This window comes from Camarhynchus parvulus, chromosome 1A (assembly GCF_901933205.1).
Source record: "Camarhynchus parvulus chromosome 1A, STF_HiC, whole genome shotgun sequence".
Lineage (NCBI taxonomy): Eukaryota > Metazoa > Chordata > Aves > Passeriformes > Thraupidae > Camarhynchus > Camarhynchus parvulus.
In genome coordinates, this window is record NC_044586.1 from 13000711 (window position 1) to 13015275 (window position 14565).

General features: G+C 46.3%; 1 protein-coding gene across 1 annotated transcript in view; it reads right to left on the reverse strand.

Moving 5' to 3' along the window:
• DGKI (diacylglycerol kinase iota) overlaps positions 1-14147 on the reverse strand; it is a 200229-nt gene extending 186082 nt beyond the window's left edge. Inside the window, exon 1 of the mRNA XM_030960423.1 lies at positions 14033-14147. The gene's annotated coding sequence lies outside the window, so the exon portion shown is untranslated. The remainder of the gene's footprint in view (positions 1-14032) is intronic.
• Positions 14148-14565: the final 418 nt, after the last annotated feature.

The following is a 14565-nucleotide window of genomic DNA, read 5'->3' on the forward strand; positions in this document are numbered from 1 at the left end:
CTGCAGCCACCCATCATGAAGATATTTTCACTGGTTCTCATTTATCCTCCTATTATTTGTGGTTGCACACATAATAGAAGCTGCTTTGTCTGCCTGTGTAGTAAATTTGTCTCATTGTCTCACAACCTCGCTGTGAGAAGCTGTTAGGATTGATTCACAATAGGGCCAACACTTCCATCAAGCAAATATCATGCTCAGCACCTGACAAATTGTGACACTGTTTGCAAAGTGACTGACTGAATCAGAAACAAAAAGCTCCCGCCGCGAGTTTGGGTAGGGGTGGCTGGGAAAGGGGCTACCATACAGGAAACAGGGGCTGCTGCCCAGGCACAGCTGGGACACAGCAAGACCCAGGAGAACCCTGTGATTTCTGGGCATGATGCAGGCAGGAGTGGGCAGGAGAGCTAACCTGCCAGGGAACTGCCTCCTGAGACAGCAAGCTGTGTCTCCTACAGGAGAGGAGTCCACATATTTCTCTTTTTCACCCATTGGATCAAATTGGGTGGAGTTAATTTTGGTGCCCCAGCTTATTTCTTCCCTCTTTTCTTTCTCTCTGTATTTCACATCCTTATTGGCTTCTTTCAAGCTTGGAAAAATTTTTGTTTTAAAGTATTACCCAGTGTGCTCTAAGCACAACTTTCCACCCTTCCTTCCTCTCCTTCTCTCATTTTATAATTGCTGGTGACCCACTGGAAAAGCCTATCTTTGGTCAGCTGGAGGATCCAAAGCTCCTTTTTTTATCACCTGCAGCTCCCAGCACAAGCAGATGGGAGAAGCAGACACATGGAGCAGGCCCACATCCATGTCCTTCAGCAGGCAGCCAGGCTCAGCTTTATAACTGATAAGATGCACAGCCACAAAGGACGGCAAAATAACATCACTGGCAGCAGAAAGGAAAGGCCATTTGGTATCTTGGCACTTCACATGTAAAATGGGATGATCTCCAATTTTCATGAAGCAAAAGGCTTGAGTAATCTTAGGACAAAGGCCAAAGAGTGAAAAGAAAGTGAATTACCTTCTTTTTCTGCTAGGTCAGGAGAGGGGTATAATCAGTGTGTGCTGGAAGCTCTCCCTGCCTCTGTCTGCACTGCACCTCTCCCTGAACAGAAGGCACTCCCTGCCAATGAGGAAATGAGGAGGAATGAACCCAGCACTTTCAAAGCCATAGGTCAGCTCCCTTTTTCCTTCCATCTCTCTCCCCAAATTAGTAATCTTCTCTTCTCTTCCCACAGAAGAATAGCATGAGCTGTGAAAGGAGAGGAGCCCCTAGCACAGCAGCTGTGCCTTACTGGACCAGGTAACACAAACACCAAACTCAAAGCCTTTCTTCAGAAAGAAAGGAAATTGGAAATGGAAGAAGCTATTGTATGGGTAGGAAAATGACAGCTCCAGCCTATCATCTGCTGATGGCAGAATTACATTTCAGTGCTTTCCTTTCTGCACTGAGGAGCTGGGGGTAAGGGGAGGAGAGGGAACTGAGCAATCCAGGGATTAGGGGAAAAATGCCATATTGCCCAACCAAGGGATCAGATTAGGTTTCCTTTTAAATTCCCTGCTATCTGATCTCTCATATTTTCACCAGACATGAGGGGAAAATTGGAAAGAATGTATTCCTTCCTCTTGAATGGGTGACTCTAGAAGATTACATATGAGGAAATAAAATTACTCGTGTGTCATATTAAACATCTCACCCAGTTGCAGCCAGAGATAGCTCAGCTTTGTGTCCTTCATTTAAAAAAATACAGGAAAAATTAGCAGAATTTACTCCACTCAATCTCTTTTTTTTTTTATCACATGTGAGATTTTTCTAAACACATTCTTTAAGAGGGGAGCTCACACAACACTCTCTCTGGGTTTGTCCTGCCCCAGACAGCATTTCTTAGAGTGCTTCTGGCTTGAGACTGCCCAGAGGCTTGGATAAACATCCATAATGCTTGGCTTATGTTGTTGATGTCCATCACATCGCTGGGAGTCTGGGGTCTGGAAAGCCCAGGCTATTCCCAGAGGGAAAGACAAGCAGCATCTCCTCTGGAAAGCAGAAAAGCTGTGCTTCTGCCAGCCCTCCCTTTGGGGTACCAGAGCCTGCCAGGCCAGACTGCCTACAGCCATCCCTACTGAAGGTTATGGGTTTTGTCCCTCTCAAGTGGATTAAGGTTTGATTGGTAAGGGGATTTTTGGGGAAAGAGCTGCCACTCCTAGGCCACTAGACTGAAGGGGTAGTAGTTTCTAAACACCAGATGTACAATCTGTGAGGGGGCATCTTAACTGCTTCATTGGTCTCAATCCAACTCCTAGCTGCCCCAGCATCACAGCCAGCATTACTCATCCTCCTCTCTGCTGCAAAAAGAGGAACAAACTGCTGCCAAGACAGAGGCCAAACAAGCCGACACTCGGCAATTTTGCTGTTCACGCTGGAACACGGCGCATTTATCAAACCATGATATGGTCCATATCACACTCAAGGAAATGAAAAACACTGCTTTGCTGTTTGCTGTCCAGGATGAATCAAGATTCACAAAGCCAAAAGAGAGTCCAGGCAAGCATCACAGCCCTAGGCTGTACCCAACCCATTGGGAGCCTGCTCCAGCACTGCTTGTTATGCATCACTGGGGCTTGTCAGACAGCCCTCAGCATTCCTTCAGTACCTGAAAAAGCTGGAAAAAATAAAAACTGAAAAGTTGGAGAGGGTAACTAGTGCCTCTTCCTTTTTGCCATAGGCTGGTGTTGTACTGACAGAAAAAAGTCAAAAACCAGTTTCTATTCCAATTACACTTTAAAAGAGCAACTCCTCTGCAACACAGCCTACAACTGCAGGGCTTGGAAACTCCCCATATTGCAACTCTGAAGGGGAGAAGGAGGCAGCTTATGAGCAACTTCATGGTAAAGAATCAGAGATAAAGAACTGTGCTATAAAGCTCACACTAACCTTGGAGGCAGGAAAAAACTGTTTGAGCAACCTCAATAACTTAAATCTAACCTTGTAGAATGTGAAACCCAGCGTTCATGTAGTTCTGTGTTCTTTGTTCATTGCACCAGGCACTGCACAGCCCCAGGTATATAAATAACGCAGAGCACAGGGGTCTGGGTGAAGGCAGGGCAACAAAGGGAAATTATCGAATTAAAAGGACAGAGAGCAACTAAGAAATATAGAAAGACATAAATTCTCTCGTGGTAGACACTGGCCAGGGACAAAACTACCTGCTGCAAAGCCAGATGCAGTGCCCGGCAAGAGAAGTGACAGTTGCAGCGTTGGCTACCTGCAGAGACAGAAATGGAGAACGAGGAATAGCTTCAGTTCTTTTCACTAGCAGAAGGCCACCCACAACCAAACATGTCAGCTGCATCAGTACTGTTGCTAATTCCTTCTTCAATGTCATTTTAAATCAAGCTAAAAGCTGGAGGTGACTGCAGTGCCAGAAGCAAAGGTTCCTACAAGCACAAGCAGCTGGCAAGGCGCTGGTAGTGGATATCCCTTGGGGCAGTAGCATCAAAGGCACTTATCTGTTGTTTCCTATCTGCACCAGGGTTTGCAAAATGCAAATTCTCTCAGTGTCTCAACTTACAAGTAACCTCAAAACTCATAATGAAACTTTATTCACATCTTTGGCATTTCACTTACTTTCACAACAGAGTCCATTGCCCTCTGGGGCTCCATCCCAAACCCATAGATCAGGCTAACATCAGCAATTAGTAATGAGAGACCTGGCCTGGCATTCACCTTCACATGGCATTTCACTGCCTTCAGAGCACCTGCAGGATGCAGTGCTCCAGGAGGAATGAACCTCGATGTGTTTTCACAACAAAAGGATATACTCCTGGGATCACTCACTAATTGGATAAAAGCATCAGAACTACCCCATTGCCATCCCTAGAGGAAACTCATTAGCAACCTAATGAAATAAAGTGATGACAGGAAGGTATTTTCTCATCATCTTTTAATGCTAACGGGCTTTAAAGCTATTTTGCTTCCTCATCCCCTCCTATGGTGCCCAGAAACCCCATGGCACCTCTCAGAGCATCACAGGCAGTCCCCTCTCCTGCATATTACCCAACATCAGGGAGCAGTTTCAGAGCACAGAGGGATTCTAGGGTGTTCGACTCACCATCTTTGATGAATCTATGCAATTGAAGCCTAATCCCTGCTCCACTTGGAAAATGCTCCCCAGTGGGTCAAGCTTCCTGATGAGTCATACAATTTAGAAGAAATATCACCTCACTACTAAGGACTTTGCTGTTTGGTTCTATGACAGGCAAAACTCGTGAACATTTGAAAGAAATGAGAAATATTGAAACAAATTTTACGATTTTGAAATCCTTTGAAGTTGGCGAAATTACAAATATTGAAGCGAGTTCTACATAAGCGTAGTGCTTCTAATAATTATGTCTCTATTAAACAGTATAATTTTTTTACTCCTTCTCTAAAAAGCATCAGCTCATACCCCCAAACACTTCTGTATCATATAGCCTTAATATGCACATATTTTAGATGTACATATTAAACACAAACTCCTTAGTAACAGCGAGGGAGGAATGGATAATTTTGAATAAATCTGAAAAGGATATTAGAAAGCAACACAAAGTATTTGCCCACCACATTTCCTCTACCCACACCCCTGACCACTAAACACCTTCCCCCCAGTCCCTGGACATTGAAGAAGGGCCCACATCTCTCCTCCAAGAGCTCTTGCATGGAGTCAGACCACCAAAAGCACCAAAATCATTTGTGTCTGCAGAGCATCTGTGGCCCAGCTGAGGTTCCAGGGCTGCCAGCAGCAGCACTGCCCATCAGTGACCTCCTTGCTGATGCTGCACACCTTACTGGCAGCCCGAGGGAAGGGCATCCTCATCTTCTCATCTCTCTTGTTTAGCCACAGGGGGAGCAATGAAGTGTTCAATCATACCTCAATCTCAAGTCCAATTAGACACCTCCCTTCTCTCTGATTGCATGGCCATTTGTCTACAGCAATGGAGATTAGTGTTAGGTAGTTGTAGGGCTGGTGAGCTGCAAATCTTTATAGGTGGACTTTAATGTTATAACTCCCCCTCCCCCCTCAGAAAAAAAAAATTGCATGAACCAAATCATGAATTTGCACTTTCCCATTAGGAACTGTAAGTTTTGAACTTAACTAAGCTTCCGAACAGCTGTCAAATGGAAAGGGATGCTGGCAGTGCCATTCAGAGCTGCATTGGAATGGAAATCCAGAACTGAGAGGTTCAGGACCTCATTACCAAGGTTTTCCTAGCACAAGTGTTTCAAACTACCAAACTTCCTCAAAAATGCAGTATAGATAGGTATTGGGAAACACCTATCAGGCTCAATCCCAGAGCACAGATAAGGTCAGCCCTGCAGCAGCTTTCTTTGTCATGAATATAGTATTTAGTGATCATTCGTTCCTCAGAAACACCCAACAAATCCTTCCCTTTCCCCTCAGCCTCTTCCCCAACTCTTATGCTCAGCCATTTCACTAAATTAACTGAAGGTGTTGAGACATTCAGAAGAACCACTTAGTACCCTGTGGCAGCCTCAGGCTAGAGAAGATCTTTAAAAAGGACCCCTCCCACTCGCTCAATGAAATAAGTCAGGAGCAAAACTTCATAGAATCAAAGAATGCTTTGGTTTGAAAAGGATCCCACAGATCATCTTGATCCAGCACCCCATCCACAGGCTGAGACAACTTCCACTATCCCAGGTTGCTCAGAGCTCCTTCCAACCTGGCCTTGGACACTTCCAGAGATGGGGCATGGACAGCTTCTCTGGGCACCCTGTGCCACGGCCTCACCATCCTCATGGGAAAGAATTTCTTCCTAATGTGTAATCTAAACCCATCCTTTTTTCAGCTTAAAGCCATTACCCCTTGTCCTGTCACTACACGCCTTTGTAAAAAGTTTCTCTCCAGCTTTCCTGCAGGCCCCTTTGAGGTATATTTGGTATATTATATTCCAAGCAAGATCAAATTATAATATTCATGCACAGCTGTTCTCTGCCTCTCCCCCAGCCTTCAGGTTTTCTCTGAAAGCTGCAGTTTCAATCCTTTTCTCTTCCAGTCTCCTTTTGGCCTGGATGAGAGGTCTTGCTCTAAGTGCTAGAGTTGAAGATCTGTTCCCACTTTGTCCCAGAGACTCCATCTGCACTCTAAAATAAGTCTCTCTATGTTCTTTTCCCTCTGTTTCTCAAAGTGCACCTACAAAAATTCAGGCTGCCTGTGTTATGGATTGTCATAGATTACAGCCCAACAGGTGGAAAAGCTGAGACAGCATCCACTGGACAAGAATTATGCTTTTAATTTGAGGTAAGGCTCTGGCCAGCACACTAGATTTTTTTGGAGTAAAAAACCAAACAGACTCTTCCTCAACACTACGTAGTCTCCTACTTTGTTTGTGGATCTCTTCTGCAGACTAAGATGGGGGGCTGTGATCTTTTGTAAGAGAAAAAATGCTGGTGAAATTTAACATAGAAAAACCTCTTTTTTTCCTAACCACAGTCATCCCAAGCCCAGTGTTTTCCCCAGAGACCAATTCAAGCACTGACTGGAGTAGTCTGTGCCAGTATGTGGCACACATTAGACAAGGTGGTGCTGGTGTGAAGACTGCACACATCTTCATCTTCATGGACAAAATCCTCTCTGAATTCCTTTATAGGCAAAACACAAAGGACGAGTTTCCACGTAGAAAACAAAAAAGCCTTTAGGAGCTGGCTGAGAGGCAATCAACCTTTCTGCTGGCAGCATGAACAGGGCTGCACATGCATCAGCAAGAGCCTCACCAGGAGCTCAGCATCCCCAGAGAAGTAACAGGAGAATCCAGGGGCTGGCACAACATGGCACCAGGGAGGCAGCTGCACCCAGCACTTCCACACCAGGAGACACAGGGAAACAGAAGGGAAAAGCACAGTATAGACAGAAATGAGAAGTGAAACCAGAGAGATGTGGAGGCTTTTAAAGAGAGAGAAATGAAAGCCTGGGACACAGCTCTTGGCACTGCCCTTTCCATCAGACCTATGGCCTTTGCCATGAGCAACCACATTAATGTTTTGCATGCATAAATATGCATTACCTCAGAGAAAGGGACAGAAAAAGGCTGAAAACTCACACACCATACATTGGAATTAGCAACATAATGACAACATGATGTTGTTGTCGTTATGTTGTCATTTATCCTTCATCTTTGTCCCTGGATATTTATACAGAGCATGCACCAAGGCCCACAAGCACACAGCACATTGTGGTGTGTATTTCTCAGCCCACAAAGGGCCCAGCAGGTTTTTGTCGAAAGCACAGATGGTTTTCCCACATGATTGCAACTTTTAAAACACACAGCGAAGTCTTTCATGTTCATTTCCTACCATAAACCTTCTTCACCATGAAGGGACATCACTTTAGCCACACACAGCCACCAAACACCCAGCACTAACCCACACAGAGACCCCTATAGTCTCTCCACACACACATGGACTTCTCTAGAGATGCTCTCAACACTTTTTTTTCAGATATATCCCATCCCATGCCACTTTTCTTTGCTAAGGGCAACAAATCATAGAATCATTCAAAAACTAAAACAAGCAGGAGAAAAAAATGCCCCCAGACCAATACTGGACACATGGGTGAACACGTCAAATATACTTGAGTTTATGCATTACTTCCACTTACAAAGAGCTTTTAAAGAACCAAAACAACAACTTTGTAAAGTGAGAAAAAAGAAGAGCTCCAAATTTCTACATACATTTTATTCCAAGGCAAAGTTTCTCACTGACAGTTGTGTAACTAGAAGTGGATACAAAGATGTGAGGCTGCCACTCCTGACTATTTTTATTATTATTATTATTATTCTTTCCCCCATTTCTCTTTTCTTTAACATCTGTGAAATCTTTCATCTGACTGTCACGTGTACCTCATGCCCAGGCTCTGCTGCATTGCACGTACCATAAAGCAACAGGAAGAGCACAGGAGAGATTGTTGCCTATCCACATCTCCTTCCCAAAACCTCAGCCAAGCTGCCAATTACAAAATTTTTAAAAATTAAAAAAAAAAAAACAAAAAAACCCCAACAAATCCACCCAAACAATAAAAAAAAAATAATCATACAGGTCTATGAAAAGTCTGGTGAGGCTTCAAGAATATAATTTTATCAGCCACATGGCTGACCCAGGAGAGAAGAAGTGACTACCTGCTCATTTATTCCAAAGGACTAGAAAGAACAAAATCGGTTTTCCACTTCATCAAAGTTATGTGGCACCTGATTCAGCACTTCTTACACGATGAAATTTTCCACCTGCAGGGCAATCTGAGTGTACAGGTCCGTGCCTGTGCTACACAACAGCTTCATTATGTGCCCACAGAGGCTCACCCTTTCGGATCACTGGTGCACTTATCTCATTTTGACTATGTACATAATTCCATTGCAGCTCATGTGTCATTTCAGTCAGAGTTACCACTCACAACACCTCTTTTGTGAGGTGCTGCTAAGCCCAGATACAGAAGGGAGAAGGTCAGACACACTTTAAATTCAAAGAGAGTCCCTTTACTTTGTGTTGTGTAGAGACATTGATGGCCAGACTGGCAGGCACATCTCAATGTCAGGAGGGAGCCTTAAATGTCAACTTGATTTTCCCATGGTAGGATTCTTCTTTCTGACTATCCCAGCATTTTTATGCATTTTGCTGCAGCACAGCGCTTCCACCTCAAAGCTTTATAAATCAAATAGCTTCATGAAGGCCCCCTCATGTACCAAAAACATCCAGTCATCTGCTTTGGGTGGAAACAACAAAATGGTGATGGAAGTCTTGGGTGACAAAGTAAATCGAGTTACTGTTACACGAGTGGGTGGTAAGAAGACTGCACAGTACCTACCCACAGCTCCTAACAAAGACAGTTGCACGCAGATCCTCTGAGATTAGGCCAGAGAGTGAGAATTATTTCCTTGACATTTGGTAGAAAATAAAAACCCATCCATCATTTTCATGCAGAGTAGCTGCACTCATTTATAGCATTAGAATGTGTTAATATTCAAAGAAACTTAGGTAAAATAAAACAACACAATCAAAAGATCAAAGGCTTGTGTTGGGTGTTTTCATTTTTACAAATGTCATTCAGCTTAAGTTATTTATAATACTTCACAGTACACTAGTGAATGCTGTCACATTTCATAAAACAATTAAGCCTTAGTAATAGGACACACATCTATTATCCTGTCTATATTTAATATTTACTGAGAAGTGATGCATGTCTTATGACTGTTATCATGTCTGAAAACAAAAGAACAAAAATAATGGGGATGTTTTCCAGTTTACATTTCTACTTTGGTCCCCATCTGTAGTCTGAGGTACTTAAATGCTCATCAACAGTGACAGGGTTTGTGTAATAAGGATTTCCCAGAATTTCCTTGCCCTAACTTTTCCCCCTTCAAAAGCAGTGACAAAACCTCCTCTAATTATAACTGCTGTTCCTTACTGCCAGGGCAGGCAAGCAGTTCCTGCTGATGGTGCAGGGGGAGAGGCCAGCTCGATTCTTGGCTTCTGCTGGCAGAGGAAGGGTCGGGAAAGCACACAAGGCACATCCCAAACAGATCCATTTGGCAGGAGGGGGAGACACTTCAGCCAAGGGAACTCAAACCACCTCCTTGAGGAGCTTTCACAGTGACTCGTTGCTCCAGGAGAGGAGCTGGGTGGCCAGAGGACTCAGGCAGCTCAGGAAAGAGTGCCTCCAACCTCTTCATCACCAAAAGGGCAAGGCATGGCTCCCTGCTGGAATTCCCTGCCTGGCCAAGGACAAGGCAGGAGCACGGAGCTGCCAAGACGCTGCCAGTCAGCAGCACAGGACTCTGAGGTGTGCATTAATTACAGCCCCACATTTGGAAATTCCTGGCTCAGGGAGGAGCAAAACTTCTAAAGCCTGCCACCCACTGCCTCACTCAGGATTTCTCAGCCTGGTCAAAAGGAAACTGCATTTCTCTAGGAAATCTGTTCTCTAGTGACAAGTGTTTGCCAAACATCACTTGAGTTCTCACAAGAGGGACATTAAAAATTACAACTTTGTTTTTATGTACAATGCCGCTAATCATGATTCCCTGAAATTCTAAATAATAATTAATTAAGAAATTAAAATCCATTTGCTCTATTGATTGTTTCAGTTAGCTTGTTCTTTAGGTCGTCTTGTTTTGATTTTTAGGGATGATCTTTTGTTTGACTGGGGTTTTTATTCATTTATTTATTACTTTTACTATTTCTCTAAGCTTAATTAAATGACAAGACTGCATTTCAGATTATATTTTGGAGGTGCAAATACCTGCAGGAGACTACCAGATAATGCTTTCTTTTCCAGGTTTCCTCCTACCTTATCTTTTTATTTTATATTCTCACTAAGCATCTATCTTTGGTAGAATCTGAATTTCTCTTTATATCACTAATTACTTCAGGAAAGCAACTTTAACTTCTACTTAATCTAGAAGACACCACAAGGTTCCTCACAAACTTTGCAATGACAAAATAATATAAATTAAAGGGAAAAAATTTACCTCACAGCTTTCTGTTCCAATATCTTGTAAATATTCTGCTAGGTCTAGAAATGTATGGGGTAAATACTATTCTGAGAACCAAACTGTAAAAAGCATTTCTCTCTGGCAGATGTACATATTTAATTCACTTTTCAGTTTTCGTTTGCCAATCTTTTCACAGGGGGGCGGGAAATTGAACTTTTGGTTTTATCAGTTTATAAAAAGAAAAAGAAAACAAAAAAAGTTTTTCATTTTATGAGCCAATGTGTCAGATTTTCAATAGAAGAGCCAAAACATCGTAAGGATATTTAACCCCGTGTCTGTGGGATAAAACATAAATTAGGGCTAAGAAATGCTGCTTAGCTGCTGGCATCCTGATGTCAGCATCCAACCATGGGGTGGGTCAGCCTCGTTCAAGAGATGAAGAAAGGGAGATTGCTCCCTGAAAAAGGAGATTTCTGTGGCTGTCACTCTCTTTGCAAGGCGACAGGAGCTGCAAGGGACCGAAGGTTCTGTTTGCAGCCCCCGTCCCGTCCTGTCCCTCTGTCCCGGCGGCTCCCCCGGCTGATCCCGGCCCCGGCGCTCCAAGGCGAAGGAAGATGTGCTCAAGGGACCTTCCAGGGATGGACACGGGAGCAGCCACGCTCTAAAGCCATCAGGTCCCGCTCGGGCAGGGACAGTGGCACATCCAGCCTGTGCATGTGTCCCCAATTCCAGCACAGCGCCGGGGACAGAGCGCAGCCAGCGCGGATCTGCCCTGAACGGAGCGGGCAGGACAGAGGGCAGCGAGCCCTGCCGAGTGCCAGCTGCAAGGTGGGCATGGCTGGGAGCATGGGAGCAAGGTCATGGGAATTGTCAGGCTCCCCACCAAGCATAGCTGCGTTATTTACAGCAAGTTTTTCCTCCTGCTGGTTTGACTGGGGGACAAACACGCCTACGTTGGTATTTGCTGCACAAAATCGTGACGTATTTAATACAGCGGTTCCTGCATTTCAGGCTACAGGCCACATCGGTACAAAACATTGATTTCTGAACATGGTACTCATAGTTTTGGTACTATTCGAGGGAAACTAACAGGTTCTTTGCATGCAACAACAACGTCAGATAATTGGAGATGTATGCTCTTCAACAACAAATTAAAAAAGAAGATAATACCTCAAGCCCAGACTCAGGCAAACTACAGTTTAATAACATTGGCACAGCAGAAGTTTTTCTTCTTTTTTTTCCCTGCAACAATACCCTGACCTCCCATTTTGCTCCTTCCACTGCCACCAATAGATTTATTCTTTTACGTGCATTTTCATGCACCTTTATTATTCTAAGCAAGTTCCAGCTGTTGCGGTTTTTTCCCTGAATGTATAAAAACAGCTCTACAGGTGTGTATGGCAATGTAATGCACCTGCATACAGAGCCCTAAATGAGATGTTTGAAAGGCTCTGTGAAGCCTTGAATAATTTCTATTGTGCCAGTGGGTAAGGAAGTCCAAGTGCCAATGTAAATAGGTTTTCCTGGACCCAATATAGCCATTTACATTCACAAATGTATTTCAGCACCATAAATTACTGAGGCAAATGGCAGCAATTTAAATAGACTGTGGTTACAGGGTGTGGAGAACTCAGTGGAGGTCCTCTGTGGAAGTTTTATACTCTTCTATCTATCCAGATTGTTCTCATTATGGATAAATGATAAAGTGAATATTATCTGTAGGAAACCAGGCATAAATGAGGAAAAGGTGTGGAAATCCACGGATGCAGAGAAAATGTACTTTCTTGCACGTATCTTAAGTCAAGTAGAATGAGTGATATGCATCAAGAGATGCTTAAGAAAAGCCTTTGATATCTGAAAGTTCAGGACTTGTTATATGCTTGCACAAATGAAGGAGAGGAGAAGGAAGAAAAAAACCCCCTACATTTCCTCCTAAAAGCATCAAGCATGAAACCCTTACAAATATTGACCATACAGAAAGCTTCAAGAATACCCACAACTTTAACACACTTCTCAACAATCTAGACAGCAGAACATTAGAAACAGATTTTACTATCTCCTTTTCCCTACCCCAATGCCACCCCCAAAAAGGCAGAAGATTTATTGCAAACTCCTTGCTTTCTGTCCCAAGAGCAAACCTGTCTTGTTAGCAGCCACCTTATTTCAGCAGCTCACCTCAGACTTGGCCTTTACCTTCAAGGGATTTGCCCCTAAATGGCACAAGCTAAGAGAACTGTCAGGGTAGAGATGCAAAAGTACCCAGAGCTGACTGACACAATGTTAGTTTCAGAGGTATCCAGTAAGTTTTCATTCTCACATCGCTCACCTTACTGAGTCTAGGATGAATCATCCCAAACTTCACAGTCACTGCTGGGACCATCAGCCCTGGTGGGGAAAGCCTCTCTGCACACACCAAGCATTATATAAAACTTCAGCTATGAAGAGTGTTTAATTACATCATCTTTAAGCCCTGCCACATGCAGAGCTAGGACCAGCTCCTAAGTTACCCCAGCTGTAAATTAACAGCACATTAAGCACCCCCATGGTTGGGGAGAGTCTTCAGCTAATTTACCTGGGGCTAGAGATGCCCTTTTCTTGCAAGGACCAGTAACAGCTCTGTGTTTTCTGCCCTAAAAGCTGAGAGGGCTCATCCCTGAGCACACTAGACCATTAGTTACTGATGGTGTGCTGCCTCCACAGGGGCTCTGCAACCAGAATTAGGTAAGACTCAAAAACTTTTTGGCACGGACCTCCTCAGCCAGCAATCTGTTTGGGCAGATGCTGGCAATTAGCAGCTCCTTGCTGGCAACAGAGGAGCAGACCAGCCCCACCAACGGCCCCTCCGCGCAGGTGTGTTTACAGGAGGAACAAAAACATTTATTTACCATCGGACACGTGAGGCAAATGCACAGCCATGAAAACGGAAGACCCTGATTATGAAAGTACCGTCCTGCTCAGGCCATAGCAGGGCATGTGGCGCCCGGGGGCTGTCGCTGGTGTCCCCCAGCCCGCAGCCACGCCTGGGCACAGCAGCCCCCCTATCTTATCAGCCGCTGGGGCTTACGCAACGGCAGCCGGCGCGGGTGGGGAGCGGGCAGGGAGGGGACACCGCACTCCGGGAGAATTCCCACAGCCAAACCCCTCCCGGGAGCAGCGGCGCCGCCAGAAAGGTTTTTCCCATCCTCTTAAGGAGCGTTTGGAGGCGCCGGGATCACGGGCGGCTGTGTTTTCACTGAAAAGGGCAAGCTCTAATCCCCAGCCAGCCGGGCAAGAGCCCCGACTCTGGCTCGGAGTAACTCCGAAGTTCACCCACATTCCCCGTCACGCTCCCCATCTCCCCTGGCGCTGCCGCTGCCCTAAACCTGGCGGCAGCAGCAGGGCTGAGAGCAGCTCGCTCTCTGGCTTAAGATCTGGGAGAGCTCTTTCAGAGTTCGGGACGAAGAAGCCCCTGAGGTGTCAGGCGGGTCCGGCGGTGCTGCGGCCAGGCAGCGGCGTGAGGGCAGCGCCGCCGGACCCGCCTCCCCACCCATCGAGAGGCGCCCGGCCGGCCGGCACCCACCTGTAGGACACCTGCTTCCTGAAGGTGAGGCTCCGCAGCTTCTCCTCCAGCGACTCGTCCGCCGCGGACAGCCCCTGCTCCTCCGGGATCCCGGCGGCGCCCGCCGCCTCCCCGCCGCCCTCGGCTCCCCGGCAGCCGCCGCCGCCTCCCGCCGCCCCCGTCTCCTCCCCGCCGGCCGCGGCGGGGGGTTCATTGCGGCGGGGCAGCGGGGCCGAGCAGGAGGAGGAGGCGGGGGCAGGGGAGGCCCGGCCGGCGGCTGCAGGCGCTGGGGGCGGCCGGGGCACCGCAGCTCCCGGGGCCGCGGGGCGCGCTGCGAGCCGCGGCGGCTGCAAATGGCAGCGCGACCGCGCAGCATCCATCGGCGGCCGCACTGCAGCGGGGCATTGTGGGAAACTCCTGCCCGGCCACGCCCCCCGCCACGCCCCGCCGGCCGCCGGCCAATGGCAGCGCCGCGCCCCCGCCGCGCCCCCGCGGCCGCGCCCGACCGCGCCCCGCCCCGCGGCCGCGCCCCGCGACACACACCGAGAACACAT